Below are 19,411 nucleotides of genomic sequence, written 5' to 3' on the forward strand. Positions count from 1 at the left end.
TAGCATGATCTTTTTCATTCCTTCAATATATTAGTATGTCATCAATGAAGGTGATAACAAACATATCTAAGTATGGCTTGAATACTATTCATAAGATCCATGAGCACTGCTTCTGCATTGGTAAACCCAAAAGACATAACTAAAAACTAATAATGGTGTTTTGTTATTGATAGGAATAGGACAATCACGATAGACTCTTTTCACTAGAATAGACTCTCCAACTGGGTAAAAATACAGAAAGGTTCACAAAGTTTTCCAGTGATAATATCAAAATGATTTGCAACATAAGGAGTTATAAAACACAAACTTGATCTAATCCTGGGTCTAGAAAAGCATAAGCATCAAGAGTATATTCTTTTATCATACCCATGAGAACATCAGGAGAGCTCTCTTGCTCTTGGAGACTAGTGATTATAGTTTGCCCCTCTGCCACTACAGGATGTGGCTCCTCTAGGTGTACTTCTGACTTTTGGAGCAACTGATAACAATTGAGTTCTGTTGGTCAGAATTCCACCACCTTGCTTATTATAAGGGAAATCTCTCATTAAGTTACCATGTTCACCACACTTGAAGAAAATCTTTGGCCTTCAAGACATTTGCCTAGGTGGGTTCTACCACACTTAGCACATGCACAAGCCCAACTACCCCTTGTGCCACGCTTCCTTTAGACTATTCTAGCCTATATCATTAGTTTTTTGCATTATAGCCATTGTCGTAACCCTCTGTTTGGAGGCGCCTGTGCACAAGATGATGATGGTGCCTGCCCCTTCTGTTTCGGAAATTGTGGCCAATTTGAGTCACCTTTCTACTTCCTAGACTCATTCCGTGTGTTGGCTTTCTTATTCCTGTACTCTTCTCTATACTTCAACTTTTCCTCTTCAACTTCTTGCACATAAACCATAAATCCAGATATTTCCATGTCCACGATAAGCATTGCCGCTCTTCCGTCTTTACGATATGCACGACCTAAGAAAGCGAAATGCAAACCCAATCTGCTCCTCATGTCTATAACAATATTAGGAGCATAGCTAGATAATTGGGTGAATTTAACACCATACTCATGAACACTAAAGGAATCCTATTTCAGAGCCTCCTTAATATCATAGGGGAAGAACCGCCCCAATAAAGCCTATTCGAAACAAGACCATCTCTGATGTGGTGCATCCTTATCTCTGCCGTCATTTAACTAATCGAACCAAGTCTTAGCCACATTCTTTAGTTGATATGTAACTAGTTGAAGCCTTTCAGTATCTACAACATGCATCACCTCAAACACCTTCTGAAGCTACTTGACAAAGTTCTCCAGATCCTTAGTAGTGATTGACCTAGAAAAATATTAAGGGGTTCATTTTCAAAAATTCCCTATTCATTGAAGGGTCTGCCCTTTCATGTCGAGCTCCTCTTTATTGCCTAACTTGGTTATTCACTACTTGTCATAACATTTGGATAGCCTCGTGGAACTCAACATTGGTAACTTCCCTTTGAGGGTACACTTCCGGTGCATTAGGTACCTCCAGTTCTTCTACTTTCCTTATGGCTGGACGACCTGTAGATTCTCTTCGTGGAGGCATGATAATCTTAAACACATGCAAGCACGAATTAGAGGGAAACTTTTTAGATATAAATTGTAATATACGAAATAGGAAGATGAACGAAGTAATGAAATTCCTTAATGTTGCAGCCTCCTACTAAAAGATGTGGTGCGCTTCACACAAATGACTAGGACTCTATAGACAGGACTTCATAATCTTTTGAACACTGTGTTCTATGATACCAGGTTTGTAATGCCCCGAGCATACATCCTAGACGTGGACGGGACCGAATAACCATTGTTGGCGTTGAGCGAATCCTTGACCTATCTTAATTAACTCAACAAAATAATTACTCAATGATAAAACAACAACATTTTCATAAATAATTTAAATTAATTTTCTTAGTTAAAATGGCATTAAGTATTAAAATAAGATATACAGAAATAAAAAGACCTAAATGAATTACATGACTGACTATCAGTCTATGAAGCCCCTAAACCTACTATGATGAATGTCATAACAAACCCCACAACATTCTACAATGAAGAGGCTGGAAAGGAATAACGAAGGATCCTCCAGAATACAAGGAGGATCACCACTAAGTTTAAGTGCTCAAACTGGATAAAGGAGGAGTTTTATAATGATCGTTGTTACATGCGTCAACATCCTAAGACGATGCAGGAAAAACTGGCATCAGTACATTGAATGTATGAGTATGAGAGTTGGATTGCTAACAACCACTAAAGCTTGATAAGGATAAAATTAATTTACATTGGCTCTGCACAACTCATAAATGCTCAACTCACTGCATATATAAGTCAATTCAAACATATATGATACATATAAAGCATTGCAAACAAGTAAAACAACTTAGTTCATTAAAGGAAATACAATAACAAACTCAACTTTAGTTGTATTTGAAAATAATATAGTTATGTGGGAGATTTTTTTACCGAAAACCACCACTATAAGCATAAGTGGTGATAAAACATCTCACCCACACTACCAGAAGTGTCATTTACTTTGCCATCCCATAGAATTCATTAACTTAGTGGATCCACTAACTTAACTTACGTGATCATCTAAAAATTATGTCCCTTTAATACCCACGATATCTACATGTTTTAAATATTGACTTGATTTAATATGAACTCTTACCCCTACGTCGATGCTCAATAATACTCCCAAAATATAGTTTAACTCATGTTTTAAAAATTATTTCCTTTCTTTGGGATGAGATAATTTCTCAACATTAAGCTTTAAAAAATCTCTTGGAATAAATGTTCCCTTTTCTTGTTCAAAACTCGTTTGGGAAATCTTAGATTCCTCTTAACATAAATGTATATATTTATAAAACTTTATAGGAAATACTTAGTTCCGTTATAGCCTTTGTCAAACGAACTCAACTATGGACTAAGTAGAGAAGATCTCCTTGGCGCACGAGGTGGCTTTAAGTGATAGGGGATTTCAGCTATCTAATACCGGTCAAGAGCTGCCATTTTATCTTTAATCAAATATTTAGGAAATACTTGGTTGTCTCATAATTCTTCGAAGAATAGACTTCAACTTTTACTCTTTCTGTAACTCGAAATTTGAGCATTGATACAAAGTTAAAATGTTTAAATAAGACTCTTGTAAACTTTATGAACTTAACTTTGAGTTATTTCATAACTTTAAGACTTAACTCTTAGCTTCTTAGACTTTGATTATAACTTTCCTTGAATTGGATTGTGGATTCAAGGTTAATGATTTCATTTTATGGATGATTTCATAATGTTTAGATGTACCTTAGAGTGTTCGAATCGACTAGGAGTTTTAGGTTCATAAGTTCAGAACTAGTACAAAAAGATTGGTAAATAACAAGGTATCCAGGCATTCTTGGGGCTCTGGCTTTCGCGGCATAGTAGAGTCTTAGAGAAAGAGGCAGTCATGAGGGGTTCTGGATGGCGTAGCGCCCCAGGACCTGACAGAAGGTATTTTAATTTTTTATTTTCCATTTTTTTACTTTTAACCATTCAAAATTCCATGGATTTTCCCCAATAGTTGAGGATTACTATTACCTTAATACCTAATAGATTAGACCCTTAAGACATCCCAAAAAGATGAAAAAAATCAACCAAATGCATAACACCAAACAGTCAACAAGAATTCAACCATTGTTCTCTAACAACTTCAATGTTCATCATTCAAAGTACTCAAAATTTGTTGAATTGAAAAAGTAAGTGTGTGTGTGAACTAAACCGGCAGAAAAGATCTCGCTTACCTTAATAAGGATAACCCCTGATGAATTCCACTCAAATATGTTGCCAATCTTGATGAATTCTTGGTCTTTGCCCCTTCTCTTTCTTCTCTTCTCTTTTACACCAATCCCTAAGCGTGAATAAGTTTTCTAAAACAGACTTAAGGCTTAGTTTTACACCTAATAAACCTTTAAAACAAATTGGAAAATAGTTCTGTGAAAAGACCAATTTACCCTTACTAAAATCCGGATTGGGACCTTCCCCAATCAAAATTTCCAACTTCTCATAGGAATATCTCCTTCATACGATATAAAAAATTTGTAAACTTGACGGCATTGGAAATTTCACTTCAACGGATTTACATTCATATAAAGAACTAAATCTAACTACTCCTTATCTAGAAGTTATGGCCATTTCAAAATGACCAAAAACACATTTTCTTAACCTATGAAATTTTCCATATTTTTCCTATTATTTCAAAAAAATTATTTTTTAGTTTCATAGCAATTTATTGGCAATCACGACGTATGAGTTGTTACAAATTGTGTATGACAAATTGCCATTAAAGTGTACAACATGTAAACGTCTGGGTCACAAGGAGAAAGAATGCAGACTGACTATGGAGATCAAAGGTGGATTGATCAATGAAAAAATAACGAATAAAGTTTGAAGGCGATTCCCAATCAATTTTGGATGAGAAAAAGAATGTTTCTTCTATAGAACAAACTAGGAAAGAGCTAACATTTCCAAATTCATCTAACATGAATTCTGGAAAGATAGTGTGCATGACCTTAAAAAGAAGAAGCACGCTACAACAACTAGTCAAGAAATAGTTAACACACAAGGCATGCTGCTTCTTACTGCAATATCTGCGCTTATTGAAGATATTGGAACGCTGACTAGTAGGATAAACAAGCAACTTGGTGTGGATGCAACAGGTTCATCCACTCCTATACATAATAATGTTGAGGCACAAAATAATGCAGATAAGAACTCTAGGGAGATGATTGTTAGATCAGAAGTTGCTACATGACAGTTGCTGAACCAAATTAAGATGACCCAAATAAGGCACTTCTACAGCAGAATAGATATATGTAAATAAAGAGACTCAACTTAACTAAATGACTTACTATCCATCTATGAAGCCTCTAAACATCGTATGTTGAATGTCGGGACAACCCCCACAACATTCTTTGACGAAAAGACAGGAATGCAATAACAAGAATCATCCAGAATTCAACGAGGCTCACCACTGATTTTTAGTGCTCCAAATGGATAAACGAGACGTTGGATGCCGATCATGGTTACCTATGTATTCATCATAAGACATTGAAGATCCACTAGCATCAGTACATTGAATGTACGAGTATGTGAGTTTGATTGCTAACAATGATTTAAACTTAATAAGAATAAGATCAACTTACCTTCGATATGCTCAACTCATGAATACTCAACTCAATGCATATAAAATAATAAAAATATTTAGTTCATTAAAGGAAATGCAATAAAAAAATAAATTTTACTTTTATATGAAAATAATAAAGTTCTGTGGGAGAATCTATGACCGACAACCACCACTATGAGCCTAATTTGTAATACAACATCTTGCCGACGATGAAAGAATGGTCATATACTTTTCCATCCCATAGAACTCCTTAACTTAGTTGATCCACTAGCTTAGCTTAAGTGATCATCTAAAGAGTATTACCCGTTAACACCCATGATAGACAGATGATTTACATGGGTTCTGAGATAATATGAAGTCTTATCCCAACATCGGTGCTCAATAAAACTCCCAATACATACTTTAGCTCATGATTTTAAAGTAACTTCCTTTCTTTGGGTTGTGATAATTGCTCAACAGTTAGCTTTAAAAGATCTCTTGGAATTAATGTTACATTTTCTTGTTAAAAGCTTTTCTGGGAAATCTTTGTTTCCTTTAAACTGAAATGTAAAATAATTTATAAAGTTTCTAGGTAATTCTTAGTTCCCTTATATCCTTTGAGAAATGAACTCAACTCTTTACTCTTTGCTTGACTTGAAACTTTTGATCTTAATCAACTCTTTAGGGAATACATAGTTCTCTAATACTTCTTTGAAGGAAAGACTTCAACTTTACACTTTCTTTAACTCGAAACTTGAGTCTTAATAAGATGTTAAAACACTTAAATAAGGCTCTTGGAAACCTTAAGAACTTTACATGACTTAGTTCTTAGCGTTAAAACTTAACTTCTTAAACTTCAATCTTTACTTTTCTTGAATTGGTTTATGGAATCAAGGTTCTTTATTTATGGTTGATTTCATTATGTTTATATGTACCTTAGAATGTTGGATCGACTAGGAGTTTTAGCCAAATCTCTTCGGAACTAGTATGAAAAGATGGGGAAAGAATGAGGTCTCCAGGCGTCCTTGGTACTCTTAGAGGCGTGGAGTGGAAGAGCCTAACGGACAACATCTCTCCTGAGGGGCTACGGCTGGCGTGGCACACTAGAGCTTGAAAGATACAAACTGTTCTGTGGGACTCTTTTTCGTGCGGCGAACCAGGGCCTCTCAGAAATTATTTTCTTCTTTTCTTCTACCATTTTCTACTCTAAACATTATAAACTTCGATGGATCTTTCCTCCAATCGCTTAGTATCACTAATAACCTCAATAAACAATAGATTATACCTTAAAAACAACCCATGAATATAAATCAAATCAACTAAGGGAATTACACAACTCAACCAACAAAAGTTCAATCATTGTTCTTCTAGAGCATCAATGTTCATCATTCAAAATACTCAAAAATTGCTCAGTTGAAAAAGTTTGTGCGTTGGTGAACCAACCCCAACACAAATATATGTCACACACCTTAATAGATATCACCTCCGATTAATTCCACTCGAAGAACTTGGCATTCTGGATGAATTCTAGGTCTTCCCCCTTCTTCTTCCTCTCCTTTTCTCTTTTACACAAGCCCTAAGCGTGAATAACTTTTCTAAAAATTACTTAAGGCTTAGTTTTACCCCTAATAAAACTTCAAAACAAATTAGGAAATAGCTGGGTCAAAAGGCCACTTTACGCTTACTAAAATCCGGATTGGGACCTTCCCCAATCCAAATGCCCAACATCCGATAGGCATATATCCCTCTTATGAGATGAAAAATTCATAAACTTGAAGGCGTTTGAACGATATATTAAAGGTCTTTCCAAGTATAAAGAACTGACTTTTACTCCTCATGATCTAGAAGTTATGACCGTTTTAAAATGACAAATAACTCATTTTCTTAACATAGCAAATTTTCCCAATTTTTCCTATTCTTTCCAAAAATGATAAATTTTAGCTTCTTAATAATTTTTTCGCTAATACGAGTAATGAGATGTTACAAATTGTCTTTGACAAATTTCCCTCGTACTGCACAACATGTAAATATCAGGGTCACAAGGAGGTTGAATATAGACTAACTTTGGAGATCGAAGGTGCATTTTTCCTTGAAACAAAAATTAACAGAGAAAAGTTTGCACGATATTTGCGATCAATTTTGTATGACAAAGAGAAAGTTCATTCTATTCAACAAATTTTAAAAGAGGTAACATTACCAAATTAGTCTAACATCAATTCTGAAAAAATTAGCATGGATAACCTTAAATAGGAGAAACACCCTACAGGAACTAGTCAATAAAGAGTTAACACACCAGGTATCCTGCTTTTTACTGCAACATCTGGGCTTAAAGAAGATATTGGAACACTCACTAGTAAAATAAATGAGAAACTTAGTGCGGCTGGAACAGGTTCTTCAACGCCAATACATATTGATGTTGAGGCACAAAATAATGCAGATAATAACTCTCGAGAGTTGATTGTTAGATCATAAGTCGCTACACGGCAGTTATCATCTAGATTTGTGAACGATGGAGAGTTCGCATTGCCTAATGCAGTAATGGTAACTAAATTAAAGCAATATGAAGAAAAATAAGGCTCTCTATTGCAGAAAAAACCAGTATCAACGAATTATGATCTGACATTAATAAAACTATTGACTTTAAATCCTCAAAAATTAGATGTTGCACCAACATAATTCTACACAAGTTGATCTTGATAGATGTAATATTATGGTTGAATTTACTCAGTTTTATGTGTTGCGAGATGAGAGTTTTTCACAATATTGAGGGTTACGTGGTACGACTGAATTTTCTGCTGAATCTTGGAATACTTTAGACTTGGAAAAGCCGATTGATCAATAATTGAAGTTGAAAGAATGCTACGATATTGATCATACTGATCAACAAGCTCTTGTGACACATAAAAAGTAGTCCATGTTAACAGAGGAGATAGATGGAAAAGAAATCAATCCAAATACACCTGCCATGTTTATTTTGAAACAGGAGATGGCTACAACCGATTTAAATGAAGCGATGGAAAAACAAGGGGAAACGAGTGCTTCAAGATGGGAAAATTTAGTTGACGTAGAGACTAATACCCCTTCACTTAGTCGGTTAAGTTAAGCCCGGAAACACTCGAATTTATTCCTACAAGTAAGACAAAGGCATATATGGCAGTCTTAGATACTTCATCTAAATTGAGTGATACGAAAGTAAACTTGGATAACAGAGATTTCTTTCTTGACTTGGGTAGCGAAATGTTTGATGGGGATGATGAAGATGATATGTTCGATAGATGATTTGATAAGGTTACTATGGATGGGGATCATTTACCTACACAACAAAGAAGTGGAAGCACCAAAATGCAAAAAAAAAGACATATGGAAGACAACATAGTTGGGATTGTAAGGTGAGTGAGGAATTTTTTCCAAGGCACCTAATGGTGATACTGGCAAAGCAAAACCATATGACAATGTCAACGACTTTATCAAGATCCAACAAATCCAACAAGAAATGATAAATTATCAATTATTGTTAGACATATTTGAAGAAAAATATAAGAAGAATATACTTTAGAATACATTAAATGGGCAAACTATCCTTTTTAGTTCATAGTTACATCAAATGAAAATTGAGTTGGATAACTCGTCATTATTCCTGGATTTTATATGCATTACTGAAGAATCCTACTTTTTAATATCATCGTAGTGAGGATTATAAACTCGGTGATTATCATAGAGTACCTAGTTTCCTCTGGTTCTTATTTTCTCCATGTCTCTTAATTATTAGAGACTTCTTATCTCATTAGAAATAGTAAGGTAAGACCTATCCTCCCTTGCTTGTACATTTCCCTATTAATATCTTTTTATTTGCAATACCCGCTAGACGATGTGACTAGTGGTAGATTTGCTAAAAAAAACCATTTACAAAGCTAAAAAATAGTAATTCATTTCCTTAAAATAATAAACGTTTAATTTTTTTTTAAAATATATATAACGAAAAAACCAAAAAGAGTAACATTGCATAATGTTTACAAAACAAAATGCTTACTTGATGTCACACCCCTTTTTTTCTCTCAATATATTTTATATTTTATTTAATTTGAAAGAAAAAGATTTTTTCCAATTAAAGTAACATTTTGTTAAGGGATAATTATTATTCAGAGTCGCCACATGGAATTGAGTTTTGGTGTTCCAAGTCAACTTATTTTAATCCTTAATCAAAAGGAAATTTGACTTTATTTTGTTGGTCTGCAAACTAGAAATTCGGGTAAAGAATTCTGTTTACCGTGGGGAACAGAAGTTAGTTTTTATCAAGTAATCCTAAATAGATTAGGAATGTTAAATTTTTTTTAATGAAACAAAATTTTCTCTTTTTATTTAAAATATTTTTTTTCTGCACTTTTTTGTTTTTTAAATTTTATATATATTTTTTTGTTTTCGGTAAAATCTTTTTCTCTCTCTTTTTTTTCTTATTATTATTTTATAGATTGTGTCTCTTTTTTTTCAAATTATTTTGTAATAATATCGTTACTCTTTTATTTATTTTTTGAAATTGTGTTGTTTTTGTTTGTTTTTTTACGTTCTATTTTATTAATTTTGTATTTATATTTTTTAATTTTCACTTTTCCTTTTTTTAATTCATTTTTTACGTTTTCCTATTTTGTTTTTTCACTCTGATTCTTTCTCTTTATTTTTATTTTTTTAATTTTTTTTAACATTCTCTCTCTGTTTTCTAATTTTTTGGTTATGTTTTTTTTTTATCTTTTCTTTCATTATTATTATTATTGTTATTGTTATTTTGGTTGTACTTTCCTTTTATCCTTTTTTTAATTAATATTTCCAATCATTTGTCTATTTTTTTTACCATAATTCTGTAAATAATATTATATATCCTTCTAATTATATTTCATAATAATACGAATAACTGATGAATCATCTTACGTTTATTCCAGAGGAAACCGTCTTATTTATTGAAATAATATATAAAAAAATGAAACATGTTTTTTTTGTTCCGTTTTTCAGATCGAGAGAAAAAATATAAAAAAGAATCATAACATGCATCACGGATTGATATTACATAATAAGAACATACGATTCAAAGTACTTCATATTATTAGATTCAAATTTTCATACAATATTTCATTTAAATAATGTGATAATTTAGAGTTACCTCGCTGCGAAAATGGATATCACAAAAAATAACATCTACGATCTACTGATTTGAGCCACGAATTTAGAACCACGACAAAAAACACTAACTCTAACTTAATTCTCAAAAGAATAACTCACTTTTCTTCTCTCTTTGTTTGCTCTATGTCTCTCTGTCTGTTTCTTTATTTGTTTTTTCAACTGACCGTGGGTTATATGATATTTTTTGGGTGAGAATCTGGTGCTAATTTTAAGAAACGTAGTGTAGTGGAATTACGATTAAATTTAAAGAGTTTAGAGAATTGGGGTTGAGATAAGAATAATAATAATAGAAAATTAATAAAAATAGAAATAAATAAAAAAATGTGTGAATCTTTTAAAAAAAGTCCAAACGGGAAAAAAAAAATTACATGTGATGAGATTTTTTAGGAAAATAAGTTAGGAAGTTGGGAATAATTAGGATAAGGTAAAACAAATTTGAAATCTTTAGGACTATTCTTTTCTTTTATTTTTCTATACTTTTTCATAATATTTTCTTTATTATTATGATTTTTAGACTTGATAATTAACAAATAACTTAATTTCCCAACTTCTATTTATCAATTTTTTTTATTGTTAAACTATAATTGATCTTATAATTTTTATTAATTTACAATTATTATAATTATTTTATTTTAATTTAAATATAACCCTTTTTAAATTGGTGTAAAATATATTATGTTTTGCTAAAAAATTAGGTGTTCACACTTGAGCACTTGATGAATACACATACTTGTTATAACAACACAATTTATGCAAAAACCTATCTGAAATTTCATATCCTAGCAAATTAAGTGCAACTTTGTCTGTCTTTTTTTTTCTAAAGAAAACATATATAACATTTCCCTAGCATCTTCCTAAGACAAACTAAAATATCCAACATGCAATCCAAAGAAATTGTAGCTAATTTGGTGCAATCAAAAGTGGTGTTGGGATCTTCTGAACCTACAAAAATTTGCAATAGGGCCCCGAATTAATTTGAAGCGACAAGTTTCACCATTAGCTATCTTGTTATCTTTTTGGAATGTAGTCTATCCACTTTTATGATAACCTTACTCCCATTATACCCTATATCCACTCTCCATTCTGCTCCTTCTTCATTAACCAGCCTCATATTCGCCATGTTGATTATATCTGTACTTTGGGCGAATCTCAACGGGATACTCTAACAAAAATATTCATCAAACAAACATGATCGTTTTAGATTTTCAGAAAAATAGTAAGTGTGTAATGGAATGAAAAACTAAAAAATCTGACGACACAAAGTAAAAACTATTAAACGTTACCATATAAGTAGCATGTGCCTTTTTTATAACCATTTCAAAATACGGATTGTCACCATTTAAGTTCAACAAGTTGTGTCGACTTCTATAAATTTTTGGATTAACTTGTTCACTTCAGCTATTAGCCTCTCAACCTCCTTATCTGCAACAACTTGATATAAGTTTGACAACTAGTATGATATAAGTCCCAATGAAATGGTATTGAATAATTAAGACCACAAGTTTAAAATGTCTTATGGAAATATAAATTATTGTCACTACATGCACATTTCTTGAAATAGATATCCAAATGCAATGTATATATGAGTACTTAATGTATTAACCTTATTAGTTAATAAATAAGTTATGATGTTTACTTACCTTGCTCAATAACATTAGAATTAGCTTGAAGGTAAACTGGAATATCTTCCTCTATTACATTAGCATTATATTGGAAGAATGGAATTACTTCCTCTTCTTCAACAACTTTAATATCTTGATGTATTGGATGTTCAATTTTTTATGTACTTTGATCATATATAGACACATCAAAGTGAGAACACGGGATGTATGTGAACATTAATAGGCTCCTGACACTTATTGAGTAATAGGCACAGAAATCATTCCATCCTTTCGCTAGCCAAATTTCGCCTTGAGACATTATCACTTCAACCTCCCATGATTTTAAATGGGGAGCCTCAAGAAACACGGGGCTTAACATGTTTTTGCAATGACTTTTAGCAAATACTACAGGAATCCTCTGTATGAAAAGGAAATTTTAATTTAGTTTCATACGAGATAAATAGTTCTACTACAAAATCAATTATTCACAAGGACTAAAATTACAAATGCACTAAAATAAAAAAGGGAAATTGTTAGATAAACAAAGATGAACTTACAAGACGACATAATTCATCAGAGGAACTAATGATTTGGATAAACTTAGGGTTGTTGGAAGAAGAGTTTACCATGATTGAGGTAGGATGGGAAGTTGTTGAAGAACTTCTTTACTATATATAGGACTTTGATTTACGAGGACAATGCAATGCTTCTCTCACATAGATTGCATTGTATATCTCATTCATATGATTCCTGTGATGGGTACTAGTTATATTTTTGTCTTTGAATTAACTTCCCTTTTTTATTTTTCTTTCTTTTTGACTTCTATTAAAGATTGATTCTTCTAACCTTATCAATTACAACTTATTTACACTCTTTAACTACTGAAATTTGTTGTGCTTGACGCGATTCACTACTCATCTTTTTTAGTATATATATATATATACATGCATATATACTAGAAAATGAAAATCTTCTTTTTTAGTATTTATATATACAAGAAATCTTCATTTTTAAAATACGAAATATTTTCATTTTTTTCACATAAGAAATCTAAAAAAAATCTTTTAAATATTAAGATAGCTATTGTAAAAATAAAATTTATAAAAGGGAAAAAAATTACATTTTTTCAAATTTCTATAGAAAAAGATTTGAAAGGAACCCTAACCCGACATTTTAGATCCTTAAAAAACACATAAATACACTAATCATGATAAATTCTTTATTTCATTCTTGTATTTATTCTTGTTGACTCTAAGTACTCTTTTTATAAAACAAACCAACTTCTCTTAACTCTTCTTAGGAAAGATTGCCCGTTATATTTTCATACAAATTACTCATCATCTTTAAAACTATCATTTATTGAAGTTCAAATTAATTTTGGAGAAAATTTTTTATGTTATGGTAAACTAGATTTGAGAGGTTAAGTAGGCGTTCAAACATATTTAAGAAATGTGTAATGTTTGAACAAAAAAATTCGATCCTTACAAGATACAAAAAGAACAACGCTTTTGGATAGATGTTTACCAGATCACTTTTGGGTAGAAGCAATGAGCACTGCATGTCACATTCTTAATAGGTGCTTAATTAGACCTTTACTGAAGAAGACTCCCTATGAACTGTGGAGATGTAGGAAACTAAACATAAGCTACTTTCATCCCTTCGGATGCAAGTGTTTCATCCACAACAACGGTAAGAACAATCTTTGTAAGTTCGATCCAAGGGGTGACGAAGGTATTTTCTTAGGCTATGCTCCTATCAATAGAGCCTTTCATGATTTTAATAAAAGAACTTAAAGTGTTGAAGAATATGTGGATGTTGTATTTGATGAGACTAACCCAAGAATGCAAGAAATTAAAGGAGGTGATGACAAAATCAACCCCCATCAAAATAGTGGAAAATACTGCAGATATCAGTTCGAAAATTCATACTAAACTCAACTACTGCAGAAGCAAAGTCGACTTCTCCAGCTGACAGATCAAATATTCCAAAAGCATGGCGACATTATACTAATTATCCTTAAAATTTCATTCTCAATAAACCTGATGAAAAAATTCAGACGTTGGTATCGCAAATGGAACCTAAATGAATAAATGAAGCAATGGAAGACGAATCATGGGTGCAAGCAATGAAGGAAGAACTCAATCAATTTGAAAGAAATTCGGTATGGACTCTAATAGAAAGACTAAAAGATTACTTTATTATTGGAATCAAGTGGGCATTTCGAAACGAACTAGATGAAAATGGATTAGTTACTTGAAACAAAGCATGGTTAGTCGCTCAAGGCGACTGACTCACAACAAGAAGGTATTGGCTACAATGAAACCTTTGCACCTGTGGCAAGGTTATAATCTATTCGAAATTTACTTTCTGATTCCTCTTTCAATCATTTTATTCTAATTCAAATGGATGTGAAAAATGCATTTTTAATCGGTTTTATAAAAGAAGAAATTTTCAACTTCCTGGTTTTGAAAATCCTTCTTGTCTGGATTTTGTTTATAAACTTTCCAATGCTCTTTACAAACTTAAACAAGGTCGAAAAGCTTTGTATGAAAGATTGAGTTCGTTGTTACTGCAAAAATAATTAGGGGAAAATTTACACAACTCTCTTATTTCAATGATCTGGTTTATTCATTTTCATAGTTCAAATCTATGTTGATGATAATATTTTTGGAAGTTCTAATCCTTCTTTGTGTGAGAACTTTGCAAATCTAATGAAAGGAAAATTTGAAATGAGTCTTATGGGAGAACTCACATTCTTCCTCGAACATCAAATTAACCAGTCAACTAATAGGACATTCATTAGTCAAGAAAAGTACACCAAGGAATTAATAAAATGTTTGGACTCGAAAAGTGCAAAGCCTTTGGTACTCCAATGAGTCCGTCCACATGTCTTGAAACTGATGCATCTGGAAAAGACGTGGATGAAAAGATGTATAGAGATATAGTTGGCTCATTATTATATCTTACAGTCAATCGACCCGATATAATGTATAATGTATGCAAGTTTGCACGATTTCAAATTGCTTCGAAGAAATCAGATCTCACGGCATTAAAATTAATCATCCGCTACCTAATTGGAACCACAGAGCTAGGACTATGGTATCCTCATTCTACTCGTTTTGATTTAATTGGTTATTCAAATGCAGACTTTGCATGTGACAAAAATGACCGTAAAAGCACTAGTGGAACATGCCAAATCTTAGGACACTCTCCGGTCTCATGGCATAGAATGAAACAAGCTTCGGTTGCCTTATCCATTACGGAATCTGGATACTTAGTGGTTGAAAGTTGTGGTACTCAAATTTTATGGATGATGCATCAATTACTTAATTATGATCTCTCTTATGAAACTGTCCCGACTATCTGTGATAATCTTTCAGTCTTTCTAAATATATTGTGCATCATTATGAATATCGACATAAAGCCTCATTTTAGTCTTGAGCATGTTGAAAGTGGTGATTTTACTCTTTAATTTGTAGACTCTAATAATCAATGAACTGATATTTTTACTAAATCTCTTCTTGAGGAAAGATTTTGCTATATCAGAGATCGCCTTGGCATTAAACGTTTTGACTAATATATTTGTACATTATTGTTTATTCATTTTATTTCCTTATGAATGTAATGTGTTTTCTCATTTTTTTGTTTTAGTAATTATAATCTATTTCCGCCTCTTCCACTTCCGCTTCTTCCTGTCAAATCCCCTTCCTTTCTTGTCTGACAAAAACTCGCTCCATGACCTAAAATAAATCCTCAGTCTCTTCAAGTTTCGTCGAAGTAGACACCATCTCTCTCTTCGAGTCCTCAAAAAAGCGAGCTTCTACTACTAAGCAGAAACTATCAAAGAAGCCTCATCTCCATATGACGGGATCTCTCTCCAACGTGGACACGCAATGGTTCTGGGGTATCAAACAGAAGCACATGTATAATCGCTTCAAAACATTCGCTATTGTTTCAGGTCATGTTGTTAATCTCAGTCAATTAAAGGAATCTCACTGCCCGCTAAGCTCCTATCTCAAAGCTCAGAAAATGTCTCTCTTTTTTATTTGTGTGGTCTTGAGATTTTTGACGAAGTGTTTCACCTGCTCTATGTGAATTTTTGAAACTCACCTAACAGTGGTGAGTTAGAATCGTTCGTGTTGGGTAAACGCTTTATCATAAATGAAAATCTATTCAAAGATGTGTTTGGTACTAAGTTCTCTAGGGTAATTTCGTACATATTGCAAAGCCAGTTGCTGTTGAACCGTATTCTCTCACACAACGTGGCGGACAACTCTTAGTCCCAGGAAGGGCTACTTGAGTAATATATCTACTGGTGATGTATTTTTTGTACTTCCTGCTTAAAAAATATTGCATCAACTGGGAGAATTGTTCAAGGCGTATATCAGGGAAAGTGTTGAAGACTTGAATGTCTTGGCAGGTCTTCCCTATGGCTTTCTCATTTTGAGGATTCTTGAGGACCATCTTGTGGATCTTTCTATGTCTACCCCCCTCTCTTATAAATGCAATTTATGCAAGTGAGTCGACTATCGACTACTGCTAGTTGACAAAGGGAATGTTAAATCAACCCTCCGCCTCTGAATATCACAATAAAAATAAAAAGAAATAAGGGCTTTAGGTAGATTCAAACCCTAGTTTTGTTGGTCATTCCTCTAGCACAAGGATAACTCTATACTCATTAAAAATGCACTGCTAATTATATATTTCTTTTTGCCAAGATAGATATACATGTATATACACCCACACATATGAATTTGGGTCCGCTTCTCATAACAAGATAAAGTTACTTCGTGAGTGAAAATCATAAGTGCAAGTTTAAGGTTCTGATACGGCATGTAAAAGCATAAACATTTATGCGAATAATGAAATTAATATATATACATACCAGGATTTTGAACGAGCGTATTTGAGGATGAAAATGAAATCAATCTCCCTTTTCCCTATCTTAAGATACTATAACTTTCATGATTGAATCGAGTGGAGGTATTACCTTAATGAACATAAACGGATCAACTTATTGGATTACACCAAAATGTTATTGTTTTTGTTGCGCAACATATAATCTAATGAAATGATGAAATCTATTAAATAATTGAAATAAATTAAAAATAATATGGTACAACTAATTTATGATATGTAATTATCGTATTAGTAATATTAGTAGTGAATGCATTAAATAATTATTGTTTATAGCTAATCTTTTTATTTTATAGAAAAATAGTAAATACACATAACTATCTACAATTTGCTTGTAACATTAGGCATTTCTATTCTAATCTACATTTGTTCAGATAAATCGCGACTCATCCAAAAGAGAATAATTATTTGGTAGTTTTTGAATAGTTTTTCAGGTACAAGTGTATTTTTTCCATTGATTTTTCTTCTATGTTAAGATTGAGCTAATTAGATCAATTTAGTGAAATATATTGTTTCAAGATAACAAACGGATCAAGATCCGATTCAAACTGAATTTTATTGGATCAATATGAATTCAGCCAAAACGGGGCAGATAATGAGTCAAGACCCAACTCAACACAAGTTTTCTATGTTTAATTATTTTATTAGTTCGTTTAAAATACTTTATTACACAATAACATTACTGATAAAAATATTTTATGAATATTTAAATAGAATTCATACTACTAAAAAACATCAAACTTTTTCATGGTTTGCTAAAAAAATGGTAATTAAAAAAGTAAAAATTAAATGCCTTACAATGTACAAAACCATTTGTATTGAGTCATTTAAAATTTATATATAAATACAGAAAAAACTCTTATTGATGTAATATAACTTTTTTTTTTTAATTCAAATTCTTCTAGATTTGCCCTTACATAAAAAGGGCTAAAAGGTAGGAACTTTGTGTCTATAATATTAAACAAATGATATCTCTTGGTATTTTCTATATCCCATATATATAAAAATGACGATTTCTTTAAAAAAAAACACAAAATCAGAAATTTCAATTTGTAAATGACCTATACAATCAAATTTAACAATTTTGAGGTGTAAAATGTCACATGCAAAAAATAATTAAGTTGACAGAATTGGACATATCAAAGTAATTTTCTGTAACTAATTATACCGGTCATTTCTCTAAATAAATAACAACATTAATTTTCTTTTACCCTTAATTTATGTGATATTTACTTTGTTTAGGTTATTTAAAAAAGAAAGTTTTTTCATAGTCCTACATTAATTGTTCACTTTATTATGTATAATTCTTCCAATCACTAGGTAAATTACTCATGCTTTGCACGTGATTGAATTATGTCATTAAGCTCACATTGATCATTCGGTAATATTAAGATTTTCGATATACACAGTATGTTGTCAAGATCATTTTATCTTTAGGGAATCCAAAATCTTAAAAGTGCTATTTGTTTTGATTTTTTATAAAAGAATTATGAGTGATAAAGTTATTTTACGTATAAAAAAGAAGTATAAGAAATCTCCATGGAAATAGTTGGTCAGAAGTAATGAATTTTTCTAAATTCCAAGAACTTATAATGAACAATATCAGACGTTAAAGAAGAGACCAAAAATGCTTGAACAAAAACACTCCTAAGTAAACTGAAACATCACTTCCATACAAGAACATAATTCACTAATTCGAATGGAGGACCTTCAGCTCTTTTCTTATGACCCTAAAATTGTTAGTATCATAAATGTTTTTCCTCATCGTCTCAGAATAGTCATTACTATTTCTTAGGTTTCATATCACCAGCCGAAGTTATTTGGAAATGAACCATAGTTATTGTTATGGTTATAATGTAATTATCAACCGAGCAGTACGCGATATCATTCATAACTGGATATACTAAAAAAAAGTATTTACACATACCATATTAAAATCTTAAAGAATAATTAATACAGTGCTTGAACTCATAAATTTCTACAACTAATAATAAAGACAACCATACTTTCCTAGCAATCGTTGCTTACATAATTTTCAAATAGAAGTGTATTGGACTTTATCCATGTTTATAATTCACAAATTTAATTGAAAGAAGCCAAAATAAAGCGTTATTACTTATTTATCCAAAACCATAAAACAAAACTTGATCAAACAAAGAGTTATTACTGCGGCAAAAATTATATTTAGAGACAATTATAAATGCCCCTGGAAAAAGTCAATAGCAATATTGAATGTAATGAAAATTAATTAATGTAGGTAAAGGTTCTGGCACAGTTCATTACAGTGCATATTCATTTCCGAGTAGTGTATTTTGGACATTTATTTTTTTCAACAAAGCTTGATCTACTATTATGTCTAAAAAGAAGAGACAAAGAAAAATGACAAATTAGTTAACTTGTGATAAAAGAAGTGAAATGATTCTCTCTATAATAATATTCTAGGAAGGGTGCAATGACATATAAAATGTTTGTACATAAGAATTATTAATCAATACTAACTGTGTCAAAGAAGAGAGCAATCTATTTGGTTCTTTTAACAAACTTCAGCATTTGTTGCGTATTGGT

The 19,411-nt window shown here is 31.8% G+C and overlaps 1 pseudogene; it reads right to left on the minus strand.

The window, feature by feature from the left end:
• Positions 1–805: 805 nt before the first annotated feature.
• LOC107017611 lies at positions 806–13,489 on the minus strand (annotated as a pseudogene).
• Between the last annotated feature and the right edge of the window lie 5,922 nt (positions 13,490–19,411).

Source organism: Solanum pennellii, chromosome 1, assembly GCF_001406875.1.
Source record: "Solanum pennellii chromosome 1, SPENNV200".
In the NCBI taxonomy this organism is placed as follows: Eukaryota; Viridiplantae; Streptophyta; class Magnoliopsida; order Solanales; family Solanaceae; genus Solanum; species Solanum pennellii.